The sequence below is a fragment of the Eptatretus burgeri genome, chromosome 17 (genome assembly GCF_056783735.1).
Source record: "Eptatretus burgeri isolate ZD-2024b chromosome 17, Ebu_testis_v1, whole genome shotgun sequence".
Lineage (NCBI taxonomy): Eukaryota > Metazoa > Chordata > Myxini > Myxiniformes > Myxinidae > Eptatretus > Eptatretus burgeri.
The window spans coordinates 15,079,956-15,095,534 of record NC_140977.1 but is presented as its reverse complement, the minus strand read 5'-3'; the positions used below and the strand labels follow the sequence as shown (position 1 = coordinate 15,095,534).

Below are 15,579 nucleotides of genomic sequence, written 5' to 3'. Positions count from 1 at the left end.
AGTGCAATTACAGCACAGGGAGCAAAAATGACGGCACAGGGGGCACAAATGGCAGAAATGACGACACAAATGGAAAATCAATTCGTGACACAGAGGGCAGACATGACGGCACAGAGGGCAGAAATGACGGCAGAAATGGCAAATCGATTCGTGACACAGAGGGCAGAAATGACAAATCAATTGGGGGTAATGGGGGAACAGTTGGGTGCACGGATTGATTTAATGAGGGATGAATTGGGGGAAAAGATGGAGAAAATGAAAACCGAGATGCAGGAGTGTGTGGATGTTAAATTGGGGGAAATACAAAGTAAATTCGAGGATAGATTGGAGGAAACAAAGGTAGAAATTACATTGGAGGGGAAAAATATACGAAAAAAATTGGTAGATAAAATTGATGCAACGAACATTCGGGTTGATAAGGTGGATGAAAGCCTGGAACGTCATCGTGCCTGTGTGGATGCTCGTATGCAGCTGCAAGTAGAAGAGTGGGGAGAGCTGAGGAAGCAAGGGATGAATTTGGCGGAGGAGGTAAAAGGATTGGAGGCTCGTTTGGACGAACAAGATAAAATTATGAGCCAAGATGAAGTCTTGGATAAAGGCTTGGTAGAGCCGTCTTTTGTAAGTAGAGTGTCCGGGTTGGTTGAGGAGCAGCTACAAACTCGCGACGGAGCCTTGGAGGAGGTTGTGCGGGCCCAGAAGATCCTGCGGGAAGAGGTGAATCGGTCCATTCAACGTTTGGAACAGGAGTCAAAATTGACCCATGAGACCCTCACCACAAAACATCTTTGGCCACAGTGGGCTCCAAAATTGGATACGCAGCCACAAGGGTGTTTGATCCCTGGGCTGGATTCGGACAAGGGAGAAACTGGGAAGCGGGCCACCGGGAAAGTGATCCCCCTGGTAAATTTTGACGGATCAGGGAGCCTTGAAGCTTTTCTGACGCAATTTGAGTGTATTTCCCGACTAAACGGGTGGAATGAGCGGGAACGTACAGGGAATTTGGTGGCAACGTTGCGGGGACCAGCCGCAGATGTGTTAAACGTGATCGCGGAGGGGATGTTGACCAGCTCCCACATTTGCGAGGCGTTGAGCCGTCGGTTTGGGTTTGCAGCGAACTGTGATCTGGTGCGGGCCCAGCTCCTGCAGCTCAGATTAAAGCCGGGTGAGACAGTGCAGGAGCTGGCACAGGACATTTACCAATCAGTCAGGATCGCGTATCGCGACCTTGCAGTGGAGGCATGGGACAGACTGGCACTAGAGAAATTTTTAGCTGCTCTCCCAGACCCTGAGGTCTGAGCGCTAGTGGAGCTACAGGATCCACCCACCGTGTACCGAGCGGCCGAGTGCGCGGCCAGGCTGGCCTCCTGGAGTTGGCCGGGTCGGGTGCCAGAGAGGCCATCGGTGACGGTCCGACAGGCGGAGATTCAGGATCAAGGAGGGGGGCTGGGAGAAATTGGCATTACCCAAATGTTTCAGGAAATTTGCCAGAAACTGTCAAGTTTGATAAGGGGTAATTCGGTAGTTGGTGCGCCAAAGCGGCGGGGTCCAGCCCAGCCAATACAGCAATTCGATTATGGCCGAGGGGGTCTGGAACCGGAAGAGACATTACACCGATACCCACGGGGGCCTTTTATGGGGAGTTGTTTCCGGTGTAGGCGAAGAGGACACATGCAACGATATTGCCGGTACCCGGCGATGGAGAGACCCTCCAATAGACTTTCAAGCCCGGAGAGGATGAATCCTCCTGCTGAACCGCCAGGTCTATCCGAGATGCCCTTTCATTGGTCGGGTCCGGAGATCACTGTCGGGGGTCGGGGAGACTAGATCGGGCTGAGCATATAGGGCCATGCTCGGCTGGTGAGATTGTGGCGAAGTGCCTCCTTTGGTGGAAAAAAAATGAATTGTGGGAAAATTGGCATGGGTTTGTAAGTTCTGCTGGGTTTTAGAGTGACAATAGGGACAGTGGGTAATTGGTAACAAAGCGGGCACAAGTGACTGTCCAATGGCTGGTGCGTGCATCAGGTGAGGAGAAGTGCTGTGCGAGTTGTTTCAAGTTAAGAAGTGAAATGTATGGTGCACACGTTGATTTTTTTATTGGACATGGTGTGGTAACAGGGAAGGTCATGGTCGGTGAAGTGTTAGAAATGCAGGTGTCACATGTAAGGCCGATGGGGTGGGGGGAGTCATTTGGGTTTTGTGGGTGGGGATGATGTGCTCGTCCACAGGGATTGCTGAAGCTCACGGTGAGCGGGAATTGCGATCCCTTCAAAGAGATTCACCCCTGGTGGCTAATGGTGACAGTGTCTGGAGGCAACTGGGAGAGGGTCTGGTTGGGCGACCAAGGCGGGTAGGACCTTGGCGACCCAGGAAGGCCAGAGGAGCTAGTGAGACCCCTTCCAGTGTGTTGTACGGGGTTAGAGCTGATGGCTACCAGGGGGGTGGGAATCAAAGGGAGCGGGGCGGAGAAACGTCTGGGTTGGACTAAAGCTTACCTGTGGGCATGGTAGCACCTGAGATGCCCCCATCATCTTGTGGTAACCCACCCCACGGCCATGACGGGATTCAGCCTGCATCATTAAAATGGGAACCATGACCTAGAAATGTGATGATGACCATGGTGTGAGTGTTGTGAAGATGTGTGAGTCCCACTCGATCCCGCACAACTTGACATGTGCAGCAAGGGCATGATGTCCGCATAATTTTGGGCTGAAGTAAATTTGAAAATTGGCTTCCCAGGTAACGCTAGGTCTATTAGCATCCACTGGGGTACACGGTCAAGTGTAAATATCCCATGAATAGTGTCGTTAAGGCTTAGAGTAGGAATGTAAAGTATAAGTGTTGTGTTTTTGTGGAACCTTTTGTTTCCCCTCCCCAGATCACTGGAAGAGTGTTGGACAAGAGCGATGATCCAGAGGATGGAGTGCAACTTCGCTAAGTGCTCTCGTGTGATAAAAAAAATTAATGATTGTTTAGGCGAGGATAAGGCCATAAGGGGGTAGTACATTAAGCAGGATAGGTAAGTTAGCTGCAGCTCGCTGCCCATTGCCCCTCCTACTTTATTTTGTTAGGTTAAATAGGTGTGAGTCAGTAAGTGTTAAGGCTGGTACGGTAGCGCCTGTGATATACCTTGCAGGAGCTGCGGTACCAGAGGAGGGGGCAGTGTTACGTCTGAGGGGGGGTATGCATTCAAAGGGTAATTAGGATGTTTAATTAGGTATGCCATGCTGTTCTTGTTTACCAGGATCTCGATGTAATAAGTACCAATTCAGTGGTGATAAGTTGTCTAGTAAATGTCCATTTCTTTAAGGGGGAAATGATAATTGTCACGTAATTAGATGGGGAGACGGGACAGGGTAAGTGTGTCTGCGTAAACCCTTTTAGTATTCCCTGGAGGCTTGCCGTGACGTCACAGGACAGTGCTGCGGATGGCTCCGCCCCGTGATCACGATTGGCGGAAGGCGACGGCGGAGGGCCAATAAAACTGCTCGATTGGAAGTGACGAGGACCCGAGGATAAAAAGGTTCTGTTCGGGGAAAAGGGTGGGAGGATGAAAATAAATGGAGGAGAGAGTGAAGACATTTCTGAGGATTCTTTATGTTTTAAAAATTAAGATTCAAATGTGCATGTTGGAAAGTAAAACAGTTTTGGCACTCTGTGGGAATTTTTCTCATAAATAAATGAGTTATTGTCTGAAATGTAAAAAGAAAACTAATACTACAAATATTTCATATTTTAAAAGTTAAAATAATAGGGTTATACAAAAAGGTACATGTGTGGTTCGAAAAAGAGCCAACTTATTTCCAAACACACACATGCAGGAGATATACAAAAGTTTTTATCAGGAAGTAAATTTACAACTACTGGAATACCAGGGGAATTACATCTACCAGGGTATTCTTTCTGTGGTCCAGGCACAAACTTGGATAAAAGATTAGATGAGGCAGACAATCCTAAATCATGGAGTAAGCCCATCAATAGGGTTGATGAAGTGTGCATGAGACACGATATTGATTATGGGAATACCACAACTTTGGAAGAAAAGCATGAAGCCGATAGAGAAATGTTGTGCAATTTGTCTCTGATACAAAATCCAACCTTGAGAGAAGAAGTTGATCGGTTCATCGTGAAGAAGATGATTCGTACTAAATTGAAACTTGGGCTTGGAAATTCAAAAAACGTATAGGCTCTAATGATGTCATTAAGACTGAAGAGCAATTAGCTGATGAATTACATAAATCAATATTCACAAAGTTTCGTAGAAGGAAGGTTTATTCCAAGTAAGTTGATTATATCTGGTCTGCTGATTTGAATGAACTCAATAATGATAAGGGGTACAAGTATGCTTTAACCGTTATTGATTTGAGGAGTAGATACGTGTGGGTTGTCCCTTTAAAAAACAAAACAGATAATACTCTTATGTTAGCCTTTCAATAGATATTTAATAAAAGTAAGAGAAAACCTAAAAAAATGTGGACTGATGAGGGTGGAGAGTTTTATAACAAGACATTTATGAATTTTCTAAAAAAATAACAGCATTACATTATACAGTGCCTTTAATGAAGGAAAAGCCGTTGTTATTGAACGCTTTAATCGCACCTTAAAAGAGAGACGATATAAAATATTCACACAACTCGGTTCACAACAATGGGCATCTTTTATTCAGGATATTGTTGATAGGTATGATGACACGTTTCACACGTCAACGAATATGAAACCATCAGAAACATTTACAAAATTAGAATATGAAAAAGAGATTAATGTTAGAAAACCTAAGTTCAAAGTTGGTGATATCCTAAGAATATATAGATGGAAATCTCATTTTGAAAAAGGTTATACTAAACGATGCACGAATGAACTTTTTAAAATTGTTGATGTAATAGATACGGTTCCTTGGACTTATAAGATATATGATTTAGAAGGGGAAGAGATTTTCGGTTCATTTTATTCACAGGAATTACAAAAGACAAAACTAAGCGGATAATACCCATGGGAGCAATAGGTTGGGGCTTCACTCCCCTCGACTGTACACCGTTATGGACACTCGAGGGCCAATTCCGAGGTGTATAATCGGTGGCATCTGCCAAGGGTTAAATGATAAAATATATAATGTGTGTCAAAGGGGACGTTCTTCGATCTGTGAACCCCAAACACAGAATCCTCAATTGAATAGCCAAGGTTTAACTTTTTATTGTTAGTGTGTGTGCAATGGGGGACGTTCTTAGATCTGTGAACCCCAAACACAGAATTCTCAACTGAATAGTCAAGGCTTAACGTGTGTGTGTGTGTGTGTGTGTGTGTGTACCCCCCCCCAAATTCAAAATAACCCCCCCCCCCCGCCCACATTCAAAATCTCAACCCTCACCCCAACCCTCACATTCAAAATCTCAACCCCAACCCAACCCTCGCCCAACACAATGTCTTTTTTTAAATACGTATTTCAACAATATATATATATATATATATATATATATATATATATTTCTCTTCTTCCAATTCTGTCTTTTAAGGCTTTCAGGATTGATGAAGTAGAAAGGGGGGGGGGGAGAACTTTCCTGCACGTTCTTGATATTGCTCTTATCCAGCACCATCCAACAAAAAACTACATCGATAGGTTTAGATCCCAAAGAGTCTTCTTGGTAGAAACCACATTTCAAGTCTCCAAAATAAACTCAACTTTCCAAGTCTCCAAGGTATAACCACATTCCTGTTGAGTTTCCAAGATATGCATCACATTGTGAGTTATCAAGCCAGAACCCACATTTCAAGTCTCCAAAATAAAACCAACTTACAAAGTCTCTAAGGGATAACTCATTTCCTGATTTTTTTTTTCAAAATCTGTGAGTCTCCAAGGTAGGCCCCATATTTAGAACCATCTTGGCAGAACCCTTTTCCTGAGTCTTCAAGGTAGTTATTTAAACCATCAAGGCAGAACTCATTTTCTCATTTTTTTCAAAATTTGTGAGTCTCCAAGGTAAAACTTGTATTCTGGCTCATCAAGGTATAACTTGTTCAGTGGGTATTGTCTTGATAACTCGCAATGAGTTCTATTGTTGCAAAACTCTTTTTCAGGATTTTGCTGGTCTCCAAGGTATAACTCTTTGGTTGGACCATCAAGGTTGAGCTCATTCTGTGGGTCTTGGTTGCTCACAAGGTCTTCAACCAAGCCAACAGTTCTGTCCTAAGTTGTGGCAAAAGCCGTATTTTCATTTTGTATTTCAGATACAATTTCCTGTGTGAGAAAATAATAATGTATTAATTAAGTGATTTAATTATTAAAAGATTCGATGCTAAAATCAAACTCTGTAAATAGGAAAATAAAATCTTACCTCAATAGATAAGAGGTTTGAATCCCATTCATCAACTTGAAGGTTTAGTTCCATACAAGTAGTAGAACTCCAAGGAACTCCAAAATCATCCCACTCAAGGTTGAGCTCGTTCTGTGGGTCTTGGTCGCTCACAAGGTCTTCAACCAAGCCAACAGTTTCGCTCCAAGTTGTGGCAAAAGCAGTATTTTCATTTTGTATTTCAGATACAATTTCCTGTGAGAGAAAATAATCTTATATATTATTTCCGACTTTGTGGTTTCGTGTCGTGCTATCTTCGACTTTGTTCTGCGCTCGAGTAACGTGATATTCGGCTTACATTATCTCAAAGACCATATGAGGTGCATGGTACAAAAAAAGTAAATAAAATGGTTCTGAAACAGTGAAATCGTATTCCACTTCCTGCATTAAAGTAAAATTACTACTGATACTCTGCATCAATTCCTTTCTCAAACACACCCACCCCAACATGTCGCGCAGAGCGCGGGTTATGCTAGTAATGTATTAATTAAGTGATTTGATTATTAAAAGATTCTATGCTTAAATGAAACTGTAAATAGGAAAATAAAATCTTACCTCAAGAGATAAGAGGTTTGAATCCAGTTCATCAACTTGAAGGTTTAGTTCCATACAAGTAGTAGAGCTCCAAAATCATCCCACTCAAGCTCAGCACAGCACTCCATTCTCAGTAAAAGTAAAAAAACCAATGTCACCCGCAGGGTGACCCGTATCTTGCCAAAAGGTGACCACGTGTGACTTCTTTAAGGTCACACTGAGGTGAACAGAGCTGCTATCCACCAGGAGCGACTCCTTGAGGAATATCTGCCTACGAGAGATTCTGATGAGAATCGTTCTACAGAGTAACCATGAAAAATATGCTTTTCCTCATGACGTCTTAATGTCTCAAGCTTGACATATCTAGAAAGCACTCATCGAGGTGTTCAATTTGAGGTACTACACGATATGGTTCCTAAAACTTGAAAATTTGACCTTGGGGTCAAATATGTTTGACCTTCGGCGCTAACCATGAATGTTAAGGCCAATCGCCACCAAAAATTAATCAGCTGAGCGCCAGACCATGAACTATATTCCCATGAAGTTTGAAGACGATCCCATCAAAATTACTCAAAAAATAAGGGTTTCGTCGACTCCCCTGATTTGCGACAAAGTGACCTTGACCTTTGACCTTGACCTTCAAAATTTTGTGCATTGAAAGGGGCCTCTATAGGCCTCTGATATGCGAAGTTACAAAAATTTCCAATGATAACTGTGCTCTACAGAATTTTTTATACGTGATTAGACAAACAAAAAAAATAAAAAAACATACAAGCTGACTAACATATCTTGCAAAAACTTCGTTTTGGCAAGATAAAAATATGCTTGAAATGGAGTCTGGGTTTGAAGCTTTTATACAGAAAGACTGGTGGGTATGGTTTCCCTGGGCAACCCCATGCACGCCTTCATTGGGAAATTTTTCAAAAACATAACATTCTCGAATTTTCTAGTGAATTCTTCGTGAGTCAGAGATTAACTGGAAATGATGTAAGAGTAGGCGGGGCTGAGTAAAAGTGGGCGAGGCTTAAGCTGCTGATTTATGCTACCTTGATGATTTAGCTAGCTTATGCCGACGTATGAAAAATTTGTCTAAAACGCTGGCACACGTCGAATACGTTATGGGTAAGTTTTGTATACGTTAAGTGTTGTGAAGACCCTCACCAATCCCGGCCAAGAGTTGAGGGGAGTCAACAGAAGATTCTCGAATATACGGTTTATTGAAGTTGCACAGCACTTGCAAGCGGAGGTGGCACAAGGACCAACCACAGCAGTCAGACCCTGTACCACACTAAAGGTTACACTCCAAAAGTTTCATATATAAAACCTATTCCTAGGTGGAGAAAAGCAAGCAAAGAAAGAAACAAAGATGCAAGTGGGCTTTTCCCCCCTCCCTGCGGCCCTTGGGGAGAATTAGCAGTAAACAGCTTCTTTCTCATGCTTCAAACAGCGAGAGAGTGCTGGCACATATTCATAAACAGGAGCAAATCCTTTGTAGTTCTCCAAGATTGTTGACACTCCACTGGAATTCATAACAGCCTGCAGAAACAAGGCTGGCAAGGACACAGGCTGGCTTGTTGGTAATACATCGTAAAGCAAACTGTAAAACGAAGACAAAGGCTTGGAAACACAATTTGAAGCAGCCAGGACAAGGGTTTGAAATGACAACCTGATTATTGCAATTGATGAATGTTTGAATAGGTCAAATGTACAAATATGGAGCAATGGGGCTATCATCTGATCCATAACAGTGTCATAACAGTTTTCCCTCCTTGGCCACATTTGGCCATATTTGGACATCAAACGACATAATTTAAAGATTCTTGAGCAAAGAAAAAACATCTCTGACAACCCATTCGATTTTACAGCCAACAATTAAATTTATAAAACCCCAAATGATTATATCACCCATGATCACCATACCCTGTTCCTCGAGGAGAAAGATATGCATTACACCAGTCCAATTAACAATGGCAGTGAACGCTCAGAAAATACAGTCGAGGCACACCCGTTGACCTGAGGGGAAGGTAGATTGTGGCAGGCAAGAACTTGGGCTCGTTGCTGGGTTGAAGGTGATGAAAAGGATCAGAGAGGTGACCCAGAGTCCCAGCCGAGTTCGGCCCCTTGTAGCAGCAGTTTGGGCAATCAGGTTTGATTCATCAAAAGAGCTGTGCATGTTGGATGCAGTCATGGTGGCTGCACAAGCCTGCAGCCGCACCACTGAACACATGTTGCAGAGGACTCGCCGAGTGGCCGTCAGGGCCTTCGTTGTGCATTGAGGCAGCCACAGCAAGTGCACGATGTATTTGCAGAGCAGCAATTTGCGGTTAACGATGGACTTGCCCAACCTTCTCTTCAGTGCGTTTTCTCACATGTTCATCTTATCTCCTCAAGAAGGGGGTAGTTTCATGATCACATGTTGAATGCCCAATCACCCAAATCTGGGTTCCCCCATCGTCCAATCTTTTGGTTGAAGTTCTTCCAAAGCTCCACGAGACGAATTCGTACAGTGCATCAAGGACTGCTTTCAACACTCCGAAACAACTAAAGCATCAATTAAACACCAATCAACAAACTTCGTAGGTTTATGTATTTCCACAAGACTGACAAAGGTTCTTACAAAATGCATTCAACTTGCATTATTTGTCATATCAATATTTTATCCCTTTCCTTGTTATTTTTTTCCCTTTCCAAAACAACATGCTAAAATATACAGAAATCTCAGTTGTACGTATACTCAAAACATTCATCTCATTTGCTATTTCCATGTAAAAGCAAAGTCTTTATCAGGGTTCCAATTTGTAATAAATAATTCTTTTCACCAAAAAATATTCCATTATCTATACAAAAATATGAAAGTTAGCTACTTCTTTCAAGTACCGGATCCAACGCGATTCAATTTTTCACAGTTACCATTTTAACATTTGCAATCATTATCTGCTAAACAATCCACAGTTTCATTCACAAGCAGTTCCAGAGCAACTGCCATTATTTATTTATTTTCCCAGCGAACTTGGCACTTCTGTGCTGATGAAAGATGGTCAAGTCAGTGTTAGAAATACCTCAACTTACTTATGTAAACGTATAAGAAGTACAACTTCATAAAAATCATGCACTTGTCCAATTAATCAGAAGACAGATAACATAGGTAATATTTAAATTGGCTTGTAGCGTCATTGCACTCTTTTCAATAATATAATTATTTTATTTTGACCGATTTAACATTTATTTCATGGTCATGTTTTCTGTACTCCGCATAATTCTCGTTCATTCTTTTTATTTGTCTTTCCACAAATTGTAGAGTCATTTTATTTAAATTACAGTCAGGTCAGTACCAGCTCCTAATCAGTGAGAGGAATACAGTTACAATACATGGTACAATTCCTAATTCCATTTAATTGATTTCATGATTGCTGTTGGTCTCGCCATTCTTTATCATTCTGCATTATGGTTATGTAAATACCATGTTTTTTTCCTTATAACTTGATTTCTAATATGTAGTGTTGACCAATCTGTCGATCAATTTAATAACAGAGACCCTTTTTCAATATTATGTAAGTACCTTAACTTAATATATTATTATCTTGATTCAATTCTCAGTAACTTTTTCCTATCCTTAATTAACAGATTATCAAAGTATTTTTGGTAAAGGATTCTCAATTTGAAATCTCAAACAAAAGTTTATATCAATTATGACCAAAAGAAACATCATGGTTCGTTCCCAATGAGTTATTTTCCCCCAATTTTCCTATTTTTATGAGCTTAGTCTGAAAGTAACTAACACGGTTTCCATACACTATCTCCATTTTTTATGTATTTGACAACCAATCCGGTAAAAGGTGTGTGAAAATCACTTTTCTGATCAATATCACATACAAACATTATCATGAGTATCACTTGTTGGTCCCATTGACCCTATGATTATCCCCATCACTACCATTACAGGTCAAAACACACTGGTGTACTGTGTCTAGGTGTCCGCAAAACATTGTGCAGATCACACCTGTGTGTTCGGTTATCATAATTCACAAAATAGATTCCCAAATAATTCAAAGATAAGTTAACCAATTTCTATAATCACTCCAGAACTCAATCAACATTTCAATCTCTGATCTTTTAAATACAAGTCCATTTTTCTTTTCAAATTAAAATAAATGATTCATGAATGAATCTGACAAATCAGATATGACAGCGGTGCCTCCAGAGGCACATATATATTATGTATGCAATTTGTATTTTATACCTCATTTGTTTACACATGATAACTGCTACTAGCATTTAGAAACTGAATACCCCATACAAATCAATCCATCCATCCATCAAACCCTTTCTGTTGTCCATCTTTAAAAAAAAAATCTTTGCACTTGCTACAGCAAAACGCTGCACATTCCATCCAATTTACTCTGACCATCTCAGCATTTGCGTAAATCCACTTTAAATACAAATCAATTCCTTGCTCAAAACAAACAAAGCATTTAAATCCCCCTGACCATCCATCCTGAATCCCTCGATCCATTGCACCTTGGTCCTGCGTCTCTCCCCATCCAAAACTGTGTACAAATCCATCCCCCATCTCAACCCTGAGCTAAACCAAGACCCAAACGCACTCAGTGGAGTTCACATTTATGTCCTAGAGCTCCAGCTGGTCCAACAGGATCAGGTGCTCCAGAGTGTAATCCTCCACCTCCACGCTCGGAATGTATTAACATGACCACAAAACCTCCCAACAGCAACCAACACCAGGAGCTCCACAATCAATACCCCTCCAGTTCGTCAACCAGCATGGTGACCGAAGCAAAACCATTCCACATTCAACCATGTGATTTTAAAACACCTTCCATAAAACTCCCTTCTGTGCATCCCTCCTTCAGTCAGGTATGCAAATCCACTGGGGGCAAGAATGAACAACCCCACGAATTACACGGTTCTCTTGGCACAGCCCAGATGCCAACTCGGCTCCACAACCAGCAATCCAAATACACGAAAAATTACAAGTAAAGACAACTCCCTCCACATCCGGTGGAAAAACCGCCAAGAAAGGAAAGAATCATAGGCCTGCCCCACACCATGGCCCTCACCGACCGCATCAAACATTTCCTAACACTTATCATCAACAATAGATCTTTCTACTCTGGTGCCAACCAGAACACGAAGCACCCACCAAACACAGGCCGGCAAGTCATCGTTGGCATGCCATTCACCTCGCATCAATATCAGAATAGCCTTTGTATAGATACCGAGAAGCTCGATGTTAGGCCAGGCCGGAAGTGACGTTTTTTTTGTTGTTGTTGTTGGTCGGCACCGGGAAAAAAACAACAACCAAAAATAACATTTATTACCACCTTGTGTTAAAGGATTGTCGTTCTCTATGTCCGAGAACGCGTGCACTGGTTCCCGAACGATAAAAATCGAGCAATCCTTTGGTTTATTCCATGACCACAAAAGTTAATTTCCTTATTGATCAATTTTACAACAAAAGCTATGTCTCTCCAAAATCTAGTTTGTCCACTATTTCCAAGATCAGCCGCCTCAAGAAATTCTCGTACATCACTCGACAAGCAGGCATGTTCACAGCAGGATGTTAATTGTGCTTTCAAGCTTGACAAAGCGCGCTGGGCCGATGCGTGATTACGTCATCGCGCATGCGTACGAGCATTATGCATCTCAATACAAATACAAATATTTTACATGTTAAAACATTCGTTTTTAATCGGAATTTTTGCAGAACCCTATAGAGGGCGTCCCCAAACCTTGTAAAATGTGCTAATTCATCTCGTAAGCCCTCACGATAAGCTGTCCTTCGACGGGACAATTCCGTGCTTTCATCGCACCTGTTAAATCCCACGGCGCGTCACGTGACTCCCAAAAACCCCATAAATCTCAGTATTTTCCTCCAGATTTTCGACAATCAAGTATTGAACATGCCTAATGACCACAAAAAAATGAAAACAGAATTTAAATTGACTTTAAAACGAACCCATAACGTCGATCAGCCTTATGAGACATGCAAAGTGGAAACAGAACTGAATTTGAATTTAAAAATCAAAATGATGCCTCCGAGGAGACCATCATTTATCACGTATGCAACGTACAGTGTTCAAAGCCAAAGCAGCATACAGAGTTTATCGAACAATGAGAAAATCCGAGCCTTGGTCCATTTGACTACCACAGCACGAGTATTGCAGGGAATTCTCACACATAATCTCCAAACTGTCTGCTGAAGTGGTTTTAATTATTTAATTCCCTATCGAGTTCACACACACACACACACACACACACACACACACACACACACACACACACACACACACACACTTCTATAAAAAAAAAACACTCTCAATGACATCACTATGAATTAACAACACGTGCAGAATCGGTCATCATCGTCCTTCCTCCGGATTTGGTGTGCGCATTTCACCTCCTCCAAAGTCTTCACATTTACGATGACTATGATCCACACATACAAGTTCCAGGTTGGAACACTCAACTTGCATCTAACACAAATTCAACCTTCCCACTCACATTGTATTTGCTTCCTCGCTCGTTCACCTTGTGTTTTCCTGTCTCAGCTTGTGACCCCGTTAGCCAAGCTGCTAACGCCCTCCAGGGTTTCATTCTGTCTAGAGCATTCTAATTGCTCTCCCCCAACACAGTGCTGACGGTGTGTAATATCTTTGGATCTAAGGACCCGGTCAGCGAGAAGGGATCCTGTCTTCCCGCTGTCCATGTTATCCAGCCCTGTAATCCCTTACAACATGTTCCTTTGGGTAACTCTATGTTCCTTGGAGAGTTATTCCCCATTGTATGTTCTTAACTTGTCACAAGCCTAAAGCTTTAGTCTTTTCTCATTTTATCGTGCAGGCTCAAAGACCCGCTCTTCTCGATTGCCTTAAAGCTTTTCCTTCCTCTGAGGGACTCTGGACCCTCCCAACTATTACCCCAGGACTCTAGCCTGCACCCCTTACTTCACTCGGACGTTCCTTGTCCTCTGACCCAAACCAGTCACCTGAATCCAGCCTAATAGCCCCTATGCTCTTCCACCAAACCGCATTCGACTTTCCTCATTTACCCACCGTTACCAGTTCGGAACCCGCGCAGACCCCGAGGCTGCGCTCAACGGAGATGCCTCCAGATCGCGGCGTTCAGGACCTGACAGTGTCCCATCTGGGGTGCCAGATGTTGTGAAGACCCTCACCAATCCCGGCCAAGAATTGAGGGGAGTCAACAGAAGATTCTCGAATATACGGTTTATTGAAGTTGCACAGCACTTGCAAGCGGAGGTGGCACAGGGACCAACTACAGCAGTCAGACCCTGTACCACACTAAAGGTTACACTCCAAAAGTTTCATATATAAAACCTATTCCTCTGTGGAGAAAAGTAAGCAAAGAAAGAAACAAAGATGCAAGTGGCTTTTTTCCCCCTCCCTGCGGCCCTCGCGGAGAATTAGCAGTAAACAGCTTCTTTCTCACGCTTCAAACAGCGAGAGAGTGCTGGCACATATTCATAAACAGGAGCAAATCCTTTGTAGTTCTCCAAGATTTTTGATACTCCACTGGAATTCATAACAGCCTGCAGAAGCAGGGCTGGCTTGTTGGTAATACATCGTAAAGCAAACTGTGAAACGAAGACAAAGGCTTGGAAACACAATTTGAAGCAGCCAGGAGAAGGGTTTGAATCCAGCCACTTGATTAATGCAATTGATGAATGTTTAAACAGGTCAAATGTACAAATATGGACCAATGGGGCCATTATCTGATCCATAACAGTGTCATAACATTAAGAGCACGCTGAAACACGCTGGCATACGTCGTAGTACGCTGGCTTTCGTCGTAGTACGCCAAGGTCGTCCACAAATTTTAACATGCTTGAAATTTTATGACGTATGCCAGCGTATGTCTCACGTTCCGCATATGCTGGCCATAAGTTGAAGGCACGTTACGCGATCATTGACACACGTCGAGGCACGTTATGCGATTGTTGACACAGGTCGAGGCACGTTACTTGTAAGTTACTCATAAGTCGAAACACGTCGAGGTAATGTTTAGTGTACCCAAAACTTCTTTCTAACCTATGAGTAATGTGCTTTGAACCTATTTGTAACTTACCTCCAACGCATATTGACTTATGTAGACGTATTTGATTGACGTCTTCCGGACGACCACAGAACTTACTGAACGTGTTTCTAACTTACAGCTGCCGTATCATGGCGTATTGGCAGCGTTTAGGGGAATTGGTATATAACAAGGACAAATGTGTCCAACAGCGGCGTCCTAAAGGTTTTGTCTTCACCAGAAGAAGAACAAGAAGAGGAAGAAGAATTTTTTAAAAACCCCCCAAAAAACCAATAACTTCCGATATTTCTTCACGTGCCGTCACGTCACGTCCATCATGGACGAACTTCGTTCATGACGAGAAAATAGTGTATCTACGAAATTACAATATATTAAATGGAATAATCTTTAAATAGTAACGTGAACTTTTAGAAACGTAAAAGCAAATGTCCAAATATATTGAAAAGTTCATGACAAACGAAAAAAAAACAACAACTTCCGATATTTCATCACGTGCCTTGACGGAGCCAAGGAGAAAATAAGAAAATGTGCCTTGATGGAGAAAATAAGTTTCGGGTACACTAAACATTACCTCGACGTGCTTCTACTTATGAGTAACTGAGAAGTAACGTGTGTCGACGTGTGTCAACGA

The 15,579-nt window shown here is 42.3% G+C and overlaps 1 long non-coding RNA gene across 1 annotated transcript; it reads right to left on the bottom strand.

Annotated features, from left to right (window-relative positions):
* Window positions 1-8,071: 8,071 nt before the first annotated feature.
* On the bottom strand, window positions 8,072-12,710 carry LOC147009380 (uncharacterized). The gene is made up of 2 exons (XR_015052866.1): window positions 12,037-12,710; window positions 8,072-9,419 (listed from the first exon to the last, which is right to left on the bottom strand). It is a non-coding gene; the product is annotated as an uncharacterized LOC147009380 (long non-coding RNA).
* Between the last annotated feature and the right edge of the window lie 2,869 nt (window positions 12,711-15,579).